The sequence below is a fragment of the Otolemur garnettii genome, unplaced genomic scaffold (genome assembly GCF_000181295.1).
Source record: "Otolemur garnettii isolate 467f Iridium unplaced genomic scaffold, OtoGar3 scaffold00139, whole genome shotgun sequence".
Lineage (NCBI taxonomy): Eukaryota > Metazoa > Chordata > Mammalia > Primates > Galagidae > Otolemur > Otolemur garnettii.
Genome location: NW_003852534.1, coordinates 4272505 through 4285154, shown reverse-complemented (window position 1 = coordinate 4285154; position 12650 = coordinate 4272505).

Genomic DNA, 12650 nt, shown 5'->3' with positions numbered 1-12650 from the left:
TCCACTCACCTGGGCCTCTCTGGCCTCCCCACCGCCCTCCTCCCCAAGTTCCATCTTCTTCAGGTTCTTCCTCCTGTCTCTCACTGTGCAAACTAACCAGGCCTGTGTTTCCTTCTCACCAGACAGCACAGGAACCTGGGGAGTCAGGGCACATCAGAGCAGGAGAGGAGTAACATCACTGACCTCTGGGAACTGAAGTCAAGAAAGAGGACACAGCTTAACCACCAGGCCTAGTCCCGGGAGAGCTGAGGGTGGAGCTGGGGCTTCCTGACTGCATTCTCAGTATCAGTGTGTCACAAGGGCCAAATAGCCTGCAGGTTTTGTTACAGCTTTAAGTATCAGTAAGTAAGGACATTTAAGAATTGCAGCAAAGTAAAATATTAAAGAGTGCCCATCATCATTCACTGCATTTATACCCAAACACGCAGAACGAAAATATATCCTCCTGAGAAGTGGAGCTAACCCAGAGAGAATGTATCAGAAAGAGTCCATGTGAGCAGGGTGCTCCATCACCAACCAGAGTGGTGCTGACCATGGGCTGGGTGAGGAATAGACATTTCCAAGCATCATCGGATGGAACAGCACGTACTACACAGTGGGAAGGGCAGCCCTGAAGCTCAGAGGTCAAGGGCTTCTAAATATTTCTTAGCTTTCTGACCAGACTATCCAATTCTGTCACCCTGTTTCACCCCAAGGACACTGTGATTGTTACTTTGTTACTATTGCTATTAATGCAGGCAGTGGGACACAGGATTTTAATTTTCTTTCTACATAGCTGCCATTACATTTCTAAATCATGTTGGCTCATAAATGTTCTCTTTTGAAGAAGTAAATTTGACTGGAAGGTTACTGTATCCATAGCATTGGCTTACATTGGTGAACTTACAAATTCTTTTTTTAACATCAGATTAATATGAGAGTACAAATGTTTAGGTCACATTATTTCCATTTCTAAGGTAACGTTCAACCTGGAGTTGAGGCTCTTCAACCTTCCCTCCTGTTTCCCTAGGACTCTCTCTCCCATCAGGGCCAGCCCAGCCCCTGTGGATGCTGCTTGGCACAGTCTCAGCTGTAATATCCAGAGAAAATTCTGGAAAACACCGTGGGGCAGAAATCGAAGGCTTGCCCATCCCTGCTGATTTGGATGACCAGGTTTTTCCAAAGGCAGTGAGATCACATGGAGATTCTTAAGATAGGAAGACATAGTTCTCTGGGCTGTGGGGGTCAGACAGGAGAACTCACTCACTTTGGAAACATCCTAACAGGTCATGGGTTCTGGATTTTCTTTAGTTGCTATGTCATGGTGAGCCTAACCCTAACCCTAAGTGTCAGACCCCAGGAGACAGACTGCCGGATACATGCATGCCTCTGCAAGGCTGCCATTGCCTTCTGTTATAGGCTGTAAATTGGGAATCAGAAACCTGTATTGCTTTATCTGAAATTCTATGCAGTCATGAACCACCTGATGCCCCTTCAGTCAATGACCAAACATATGGTAGTGACCACATCAGATTATAATGGAGCTGGAAGTTCCTACTGGCCAGGGGTGTACTGGCCATCATGATGTCCCAGAGCAACACTGAAGTCACAAGTGTGTGCCAGTGCTGGTGTGAAGCCTCCTGTGCTGCTGGTCACATACAAGTCTAGCCCACCCAACTGTATACAGCACATGTTACAACAGATCCTCTGTAGGTGCCCACCCAAGGGACTGGGACAAACTGGTCAACATACGGAGGCGGTCAGCATAAGGAACAAGGCCTACTGTACTGATACGTACATGTGGTGCATGTCCAGCCTATGAAAGTTAGGTCAACTTAGGAGGCGGTCAGTGTAGGGAGACAGTCAACTGTGGAGGTTCTACTGCACTTGGTAATGATAAGAAATGGCCATGCCATCGTGTACAGATTTACTGTGCTGCACCTTCAATCATCATTTTACAGTGTACCCATGCTTATAAAAAAAGTTACCCACACAGCCCCACAGGCAGGTCCGTCGGGAACTACTCCAGAGGAAAGGATGGTTATCAGTGGAGATGACAGCACCCGTGACGCCCTTTGTGACCATAAGTAGGACAAGATGAAGAGGTGAAAGGCAGTGAGACCGATGATTCTGACCCCGTGTAGGGCTAAGCTAATATGTATGTCTGTTACCAAAAGAGCTTAATTAATTAATTTTTACTAAAAGAGTTTAAAAGTAGCAAAATTAAATAGAAAAAGCTTATAGAAAAAAGATGTTTGACTCTATAGTGTGTGTTTTAAGCTAAGTGTAAGTACAAAAGACTCAAAGAATTAGAAAAAATTAAAAACGTTATAAAGTAAAAGGGAGGCTGAGGCAAGAGAATCTCCTAAGCCCAAGAGTTGGAGGTTGCTGTGAGCTGTGACGCCACAGCACTCTACCAAGGGCAATAAAGTGAGACTGCCTCTAAAAAACAAAACTAAGGAAAAACAAACAGTTATAGTAAGCCAAGGTTAATTCATTGCTGAAGGGAGACATTTTAGAAAATGAATTTATTGTACAGTCTGCAGCAGAGCACAGTAGCGTCCTTGGACTTCATATTCACTCTCAGCTCACTTGCTGACCAACCCAGAGCAACTTCCAGTCCCACAGGCTCCATGTAATAAATGCCCTATGTAGGGTGCACTGTTTTTACCTTTTATGCCATATTTTATCGGCCCTTTTCTGTGTTTGGATGTGTTTACATATGCAAACACTCACCACTGCCTACACATTGTGACATGCTGTCTGGGCTTGTGGCCTCAGGAGCCACAGACTGCTTATACCAGGCAGCCTGGCTGTGTAGTAGGTTTGTGTATGCTGCTCTATGATATTCCCAGAATGATAAAATCACCTAAGGATGTCTTCTTCAGAATATATCTCTGTCACTGAGAGACTCATTACTATGTAAGAAGGTGTCAGAAGTAGGAGTTACACCCAGGTTTTCTTTCCTTCTTTCTTTTTTTTGAAACAGAGTCTCAAGTTGTAGCCTTTGATAGAGTGTCTTGGTGTCAAGTTCACAGCAACCTCAGACTCTTAGGCTCAAGAGGTTCTCTTGCCTCAGCTTCCTGAGCAGCTGGGACTTCAGGTGCTGGCCACAATGCCCAGCTATTTTTGTAGATGAGGTCTCAGCCTGGCTCAGGCTGGTTTTGAACTTGTGAGCTCAGGTGATCCACCTGCCTTGGCCTGCCAGAGTGCTAGGATTATGGGCATGAGCCACTGCGCCTGGCCATATATTCAGGTTTTCTGAATTTAAAATCCTATCTTCCATAAATCATATCTTAGCCCATAGAACCTTTGATCTAATTTTGTGCATAAGCCTGAGTTCAAAGGAATTCTTAAATTCCTAGAACTTTCTATTACAAATATTTAGTCTGCTTTGGCATTTTGATGTTAGCAGGATTGAAACGAAACTCCTGCCTCACCCCAAATAACTCCCTTGACTTTTTATTAATGCCAGAAATCTTACAACCAGAGTTTTAAACTTTGACTTAAACCATCCAGAGACTTTTTTCTCCCACATGTTAAAAAAAGGAAATTATTCTATGGAGTTTCCAAATCCAGTCAAATAATTTGCTTTTCAGCTTAATACATAAAAATCACAAATCACCGACGCTTTGTAATTTTTGTTAGCTGTATTTCATGATATTTCAGTCCCCCACATCTGGGTTGCTGTTTTCTTACAGATGTGTGTCAGAATTGGAAGGAACCCCTACAGCAGAATGGGTTATTGTTATTTGTTTTATTTCAGATTAAAATGAGGGCACATACAATTAGGGAACATTAGTGAGCTTTCATAAGGCCAAAACCTGACTTGTGGTTGTGCTCTTTCCCAGGAAATGTGCTTTATACCCACACAGTGTACCCACTGGGTAGGAAGGACACCTCCCACCCCCAAATTTGATATTTTTTTCTCTCATGCGAGCACACAGTTGTCCATCTAGTTCTAGTTAATTTAGTACTGAGTACATGGTGATGCTTGTTTTTCCATTCTTGTAACACTTTGCTTAGCAAGACATTCTCCATATCTGTCCAGGTTGATATAAAAGATACCAAATCCCCATCTTTTTATGGCTGAGCCGTATTCCATGGTATACATACATCACAATTCACGAATCCATTCATGTGTTGAAGGGCACTTGGGCTGTTTCCACACCTTTGTGATTGTGAATTGAGCTGCTATTAGCATTCAAGTGCAAATGTCCTGATGATAAACTATATTTTTTTTCTTCTGGGTAGAAATCTAGCAATGGCATTGCAGGATCAAAAGGCAGGTCCACTTTTGTTCTTTGAGGATTCTCCACACTTCTTTCTGTAGAGGCCATACCCGTTTGCAGTCTCAGCAACAGGGCACGAGTGTTCCCTTCTCTCCACACCCATGCCAACACCTGTTGTTTTGGGACCTTGTGATGTGGACCATTCTCTCTGGGATTAGGTGACATCTCAAGGTGGTTTTGGTTTGCATTTCTCTGATGATTAGTAGAGAGGAGCATTTTTTCCTGTGGTGGTTGGACATTCGTCTGTCCACATGAGAACAGTTTTCACTCACGTCTCTTGCCCAGTTTGGAATGGGTTGTTTGCTCTTTTCTTGTTGATTTCCTTGAGTTCTTTGTAAATTCTGGTTATTAGCCTTTTGTCATATTTTTAGCACTCAAATACTTCCTCCTGTTCTAAAAGCTGTCTCTTTGCTTTGTTGGTTGTGTTCTTAGCTCTGCAGAAACCTGTTAACTCGATCGTATCTCATTCCTTACTATGATGGTCAATGGGGTTTTCTTCATAAATTCTTTCCCTAGAACAATAAGATTAAGAGCCCCCCCACTGTTTCTTCTTGGTTATATAGTTTTGTATCTTAGATTAAAATCTTTGATCCAGCATGAGTTAATTTTTGTGAGTGGTAAGAGGTATAGGTCACATTTCAGTCTTTTATGTGTGGCTAACCAGTTTACCCAGCGTCAGTTATTGAATTGGGATTCTTCTCCCCAGTGTGCACTTTTGCCTTGTCAAAGATCAAATGGTTATAGAGGCTGGTTTCACCTCTCTACTCTATTTTCTATTTTTATGACAATACCATGCAGTTTTGATTATCGTAGACTTAAATTGTAACCTGAAAAGTGTTGCCTCCAGACTTGTCCTTATTTTGTAGAATTGTGTTGGTTATTTGGATTTTTTTCTGGTTCCATATGAAATGTAGATCTATGTTTTCAAGATCTTTAAAGTATGACATTGGAACTTTAATGGGGGTTGCATTAAATCTATAGATTGCTTTGGATAGGATGGACATTTTAATAATGTTGGTTCTTTCAAGCCATGAGCATCTATCAGTATCCTCTGCTATTTCTTTTCCCAGTGTTTTGTAGCTCTCTGTAGAGATCCTTCATATCCTCTGTTAAATTTATTCCAAACTATTTCATTTTCTTTGATGCTACTGTGAAGATATTGTGTCTTTGATTTGACTCTCACTTGACTGTTGTTGGTATCTATGAAGGCTACTGATTTGTGGACACTGATTTTTATAGCATGAGATACTGTGAGATACTGCTGTATTTCTCATTAACTTCCAGGAGTCTTGGGGTTGAGTCCTTGGGGTTTTCTAAGTGTAAGATTATATCATCAAAAAAGAATTATAGTTTGACCTCTTCTGTCTCCATTGGGACAATCTCTCGTCTGATTGCATTAGCCAGGTCTTCCAGCACTATGTGAATGGTGGTGGTGATATTGGACAGCCTTGGGTCACTATTACTGAGCACATACTCTGTGTTGAAGGCTGAGACCTGAAGTTCACTTTTGTGGTCCCATTTAATTCTTCTAACAACCCCCAAAGATGGGTCTTGTTATTCCCATTTTTACAGATGAGGACATCAGAGTCAGAGAGATTAAATGACATTTTCAACAACATGTAGTCAGTCAAGATGTAAACCCAAATCCTCTGTAAATATCTTTTATGATAGCCAATTGCTATGCAAAAAAGCAAGTTTGGAGACTTCTAGAAAGGCTGGAAACAAGATATTTTTGAGTCCCAGCCTATAATGTTGAATGTATGGAATTGCTGACATTCCACCTGTCGGACCCAGAAAAGCAGCGACATCTAACGGCCCCAAGTCAGCCCTACCTTGCCAGTGGCTGCGGGAACCACCTTCGGACACATTCTCCATCTTCTTGGGACCCTTTTCATGCTCATCTGTTCACCTCTCTGTGCTTCTGTCCCCCTCAACAATTGATCACAGAGGCAGAGGATCCCAGAACACTTTGGTTGAAAGTGTTGCTTTATTGCAACACAAATCCTCACAAAAACCTGGTATCTTTTCATATACTCTTAAGTACCTGGCCCCTGGCCTCACTACCATATTCTGTGTCCTCAGACTCAATGAGTCTACTCTGGCTCCCCGTCCACTCCTTCCCATCTTGCTCTTCTCTGTCAAATACCGGGCACCACGTGCAGCCATTGCCTCCCTCAATTGTGATCAGACATACTTACCTGTGTTCACTCAGGAGCAAGCCTTCTCCTCCTTTGGGAACAAACCTTCAAACAAAGAAGTTTATTTAGGAATGATTCTAGGAATAAGACAGGGCTGGGAAGAGAGCCAATAGGAGATCTGTTATCAAACAAGTTGAAAGTGTCATTAACTCAGCTTGGTCTTGGCTGGGGACATCTGAGCACAAATGCAGAATGTGTCTTGGCATTTATGCACCAGAGAGGGAAGGCCCTGGGGTGTGGACTTGTCAGCCTTTAGACGAGGACCAGCCTGGGAAAGAGGCACTTCCAGCCTGCTGTGGGCAGAATTGGTGTAAATGGACAGAGAAAGCTGGCAGACAGAAATGCAGGTTCTAGCAATTAGAAGTTCTGGCTGTCACTGAAATATTCAGGGATTGGGGATAAAACTGAGGGTGCCAATACTGGCTTTGAATGCAGTCTGCAAATTTATGTGGCCTTGGACAATCTGTGACATTTCTCAGTCTTCATTTACTAATAAATCTGTGAAACAGTGATAGGTCACTAACTATAGTGAATAGTGAAGTTATTGCATAGTTTTTCTGCATCAATTACAGAAGATGTTATATATGTAAGGTAACATATTTTATCTGAAAACTGTATTATTCCTTTGGAAGGCAAGCAGTTTATAGAATTTTACCCTATTTCTGAATTCTATTCTAGAAGTGTCTCAGTGAGAATTGTGGGTTCTATCCAGCTCACTCAAATTGAGCCTGTTGAAAAATACTGGAATATTTTGGATCATCAATGAAATTTTAAGTTATCTTACTTTTGTCTTCGGTTTTGTTTTTGAATCTCTTCCTGACAAAAGCTTGCCTTGAGCACCTGTATAAAGCTCCCACCTTAGGCTCTTGTTTGGGTCTAATAACTATTATTATTATTTTTTTTTTGAGGCAGAGTCTCACTCTGTGCCCTGGATAGAGACCCATGGCATCAGCCTAGCTTACAGCAACCTCAGACTACTAGGTTTAAGAGAACCTCTTGCCTCAGCCTCCCAAGTAGTTTGTAGGACTACAGGCATCCACCACCACGGCTGGTTAGTTTTTCTATATTTAGTAGAGTTGGGGTTGTGCTTTTGCTCAGGCTCATCTTAAACTCCTGAGTTTAGGCGATTCACTTGCCTTGGCTTCCCAAAGTGCTAGTATTACAGGTGTGAGCCACCACACCTGGCGGGTCTAATGATTTTTTGAAGAATATTTGATGCTGTCTCAGAACTGTTGTAAGACATTATCTAACAAGTCCACAAGGGCATGAGAGCTTGATGAATTTAATGTGGGTAGAGACTGGGCTAGAAATTGGCCAACACTAGTCTTCATGTGGGGCACTGGATCAGAAATAAATGACCCACATGAATGGAGGGCCAAGCAGCCCTCAAGTTTCCAAGAAGTTTCCCAGGGGCAGATGACCTCGGTACTCACTCTCCTTCCACCCCTGGCTTCCAGAACCTGTCCAGTAGCTCATAGAGACCGTGCAAATTCACCTCGCTAGGGCACGGCACTGAGTCAGCGTGGACTCAGTCTGTGCCGGAAATGGGGTTTGGACCTGTGGTTTGTTCGGTTTGATCTGGGCAGATTTCAGCCTCTTGCAACTTCCATGCAATTTGATCTTTTGAGTCTAGTTCAGACTTTGAAGTGAGAGAGACCTTTTGTTCAAATTCCAGCTCTACCCCTCACAAGACGAGCAAGATAACTTATCTTTGTCTCCATTTTTACATAAAATGAAAGCAAAAAGCATCTACTTTACAGGATTATTGTGAGGCTTAGCAAATACGCTATAAAATTCTTGGCACAGAAGCTACGTTCACTAAATTACCAATGCCTCTGAGCCTTTCAGACATGTCTGGGGGACAGCCCATTATCCCCATAAACTCAATATGTCAAAAATCAAATTGTTTACATTTTCCCAAAGAGCATCTCCCCCCAGTTCTCCTTTTCTGCAATTTCTCCATCTCCCTTTCTCAGCAGACTTGGCTTTTCCTCCTCTCTCTTTAAGATGCCCTGTTTGGTGAGTTGCAATGCCTCTCCCTGCTGGGTCCAGCCAGTCTGTGCTCCTGGGGGTCCAGCCAGTCTGTGCTCCTGGGGCTCTCTCTCACCAGCCTCAGCTCCATGCTACTGCTGCCGGAGTTGTCCTTCTAGAATGTCCCTGTGGTCCCCCCCCCCCACTGTCCTGCTGGCCTCGGGAGTGGTCTGCACCTGACCTCACTGCAGTTTTCAGGCCCAATGCAGCTCACGCTTACCCGGAGGTATACTGTGGTCAAGGGGTCAGTGGATTTCACAGAAGCAAATGCCAGCGATGGGACAGACACAAGGCTGAGCTGACAAAGCCAACCCTCTGCTGAGAAGCCCAACAGGGCAAGGTAGATCCAGAGGGTCAGCATCACGAGTGTTAAGAAGTGGGAGTGCGGGTGACGAGACAGGGTCTGAAAAGCGGCAAGAGGTGTGTGTGTGAGAATTACTTTTCCTCTACCAGGCAGTCACGCCTTCCCTTCTGGCTACAGAACCCCAGGTTTCCTTCGGGGAACCACCACCTTCTCCCATTCTCAGACAGGAGTTCAGATGTGTCCCAGAGGGTGCCCCAGACCCCACCAATCAGGGCAGAAATTTCCTTATGGCCACAGTGTCTGTTCAGGAATGGCTGTGATCCCAGAGCATCCCGCCTCATGAGTGACAAGACTTGTCTGGGAGCCACTTGCTTATTCTTCCTGAAGCCCAGAGCTACCTTGGCTCCATGGAGAAACGGACCATTAAGTGAACACAGAGCAAAGCAGAACTGAGCAAGGAAAACTGTCCGGCCCTGATGACCCCTTTAGCCTCTGGATTGAAGGGACCTCAGGACATAGCCTTGGCTTTGCCTGAGCCAGTGACTTGTGTTGTCTGTCCCTCTTCCCCCGATCCTAACTGACATATAAGCCGAAAAGCTGCAAACGGTTTTACTTATGGCTTTCGTGTGTGAGGTTATTCAATCCTACAAACTTCAAACTACAAACTTCACAGGACACGTGGGGGAGCGCCTCACCCAGCTCCAGCGCTCGCCACTCACACGGAGAGAGCAGCTTTCCTCTGACGGAAATAGTGGACTTGGTCAGAGAGGGTCCGTCGCTCAGCGGGTGGGAACGAATGCTGCCCGACTGGACTTTAGCCTTTGCTGCTCTCTTGTCACCATCTGCATCGACTCTGCCTTCCCCTCCGAAATCAACCAACCCTTTGAGGCTTCAGTCCATCACTTCTTTTCATGAGTTTGGTGGAGGGGAGTATCTTGGCGGGGCATTAAATCCACAGACCCCGCGTGCCTCCTCGGTACTGCTACAATGTCCTCTCTCTCCAGGACTGCATTCTGCGCAGACCTTACGGATTATTCTCTAGCTATCTCTTCTCTAAGTATCTGGTCTCCCCAGTCAGATTAAAAACTCCTCAGGGCACAGCCTGTAGGGCCATCTTTTGGGTGGTGAGTTGTGAACGTTCCATAGAAGAGATTTGGTGCCACTGGCAGAGTGGCCACACAGACAGTGTTTCCTCAAAGCTTTGTCCTGTAATTTTATAAACTATCATGCACAATTTTTCCCTTTTAAAAGATGTTGCTAAAAATATTGTGCTGTGGAACACTGCCAGTTGCATCTAGAGTGGTACAAATGGTAGTTATATTTTATCAGTATCCAAAAGGATATTCTGAATTTGCTCTCCCTCTATCCCTCTATCTCTTTCCAGACCTATGAGTGCGTGCACACACACACACACACACACACACTTATTTGTGTGTGTTGATCATTGGATAAAGAGCATGTTCTCTATTTTAATGTTTACTTCAATCATTTTGGAAGGCTTTGTTGTAATAAATTGGATGCAAAATACAATTTTTGAGGAATCTACAAATATTGATTGAAACACTCAAGATTGGATGATTATACTGAGAATGCACGGAATTCTCATGACTGAAATACGTTGCATGCATGGGGGAAGACAGCCATATTTTCTGTAGTAACGTTTTTCACATTCGTATAATAGGATTAAATATAAATGAACACTCCACGTGTACAACAAAGGCCGCTATGACTTTCAAGTGCTCTGCTTACCAAATAAGCTTGAGAGCCCTTGTTCTAGGCTGAATAAACTTGATATTTGCAGTGGAGGTATGATAGGACTCTGATGAGTTTATGCAATGATCCATGGGCAAAAGAATTTTAATGTGAGATGTGTATAGTTAAAAAGCAATTACTTGTGATTGTGTAAACCAAATCCATTACAATATAAACTAATCCATTAGGTAACTTCTATATTCTTAGCTTTTTCATCTCTGAACCAACATTTTTTTTTTTTAGCATAGTGATTAAAAGCCCAAAACATGATGGTTTGAGGCAGAGATTGTTAAAAAGCTATCTGATCCATTATTTTGTCAGAAATACTTCTCTCAGGCAGTAGAGCAATCCTAGCAGAAAAACATTTCCTCTGAGCGGCCCCCTGCTATCTACTTGGTCTTGTCTCTGTGTTCATAAACTTCCCCTCAGGTTCCTTTTTATGAATGAGGGCAGTATAATTTCTTCACATCTTCAGACTGTGTTTACATAATGTGGTGCAATGCTCATGTGTGATGGAATAAAGTATATTCAGATCATTGGCTTCAAAGCATTGCAGAGGCTGGAGCCCTGTGACGGGCTGGACCTCAGTGTGTTGGGTCCCCCTAAGGAGAAGACAAAAGACTGTCACAGGGGGGACAGGTGCTCCAGGGAGCGTCCACAGAAGTCCCATGTGGGTGTCCGAGACCACGCAACTCAGGCAGATGGGCTGGCTACTTTCAAGGATTTACCTACTCACTCACTTCCTCATCCTGAATTCCTCCACATCTGCCACATCTGGATGTGTCAACTAAAATTTAGAAAACTCGAGGTTGTGTCTTGAGCAGATGTGCCTTGATTTTAACGGTAAGAAAACACTGTAACCAAGAAAATGTGCAACCTTGCTATTTCAATAACAACAATTCAGTCTTAGCTTTTTAAAGGAGAAGTTAATTTCCCAGAAGTTTTGAGCAAATATCTTTCCTCTAGTAGCAACATTAAGGATTACTAATGAGAAAAAGCCATTCTTGGTCACAATTTACCATTCATTCATTCATTCATTCAATAAGCATCTCTCAAAAACCCATCCAGGGACTCTCGGCGAAGACTCTGAGCAGGAATCGAGAGTTAGGCAGACAGGAAAACCATTTCAGCCAGTACAGCAATGTTTTGTCCAGTGATGTGTTTTTAGTTCTGCATACCACAAGACCAGTAAGACAGATGCCCCCCCAAGCAATGACTTTTTTTATTAGTTTGGGAGAGGAGATCTGTTGATAGTATATTAGAACAATTTTGCTGCTAATGAAACAGATGCTTTGAATATTTGTCCCACCCCAAAGGTTTTGCTTTTTTTTTTTTTTTAGTGGTATACTTCTTGCGTTTAGTTGCCTTTTAATATGCAGGAGAGTCTTTGTTGGTTTGAGTGAGTGGTTTGCTCAGGGATACTCTTCATTGTTTGCTTAAATGAATTCCAGCAGAGTGCAAGGGCTGTGCTGTTTTTTCCTTTCCTCTTCTGTGGTTGAGCTTTATTAGTCCCTAAGCTTGTGTCATTCATTTTGTAGTCATTAGTTAAAATAAAAACAGAAACATTTTGGTTTGAAAGCACACAGGATTGTTCCATGTAGAATTTTCAGCAAACTCGCCTTGTGCTGCCTGACACAGAGCAGTCCTCAGCCCCAAGCAAAGCCTCTTTTTAATGCAACATCTATTTTAGTCCCTCCTGAGCAGATATAAAGGAAAAGAGTGAAGAAGAGATCGTCCAGAGTGCTGAGCTTTTCCGCGGTATCTGCCACTATTGCACAACTTGAGTTGTCACCAACATACATTGGTATATCTCGTGATTTTACAAAGCACGTTTGTAGCTGTTGTCTATTTGACCCTAATGGCTAATAATAATAATAGTCATAGTGATAATGCCTGTGTTGAGAGCCAATGTCTCTATTGTATGGGGGAAAGTTGATAAAAAGAGAAACTAGGTCTTCAGTGTCCAGAATGGCAGTGCCAGCCAGGGACAGACCAGGACTCACAGCCACACCGGCCAATGCTAAACCAGCACCCTATGACACAGTGTCTCTCTCTGTGGTGCCAGGAAAGGACAGAGGAGGGAGCCTGAAATTC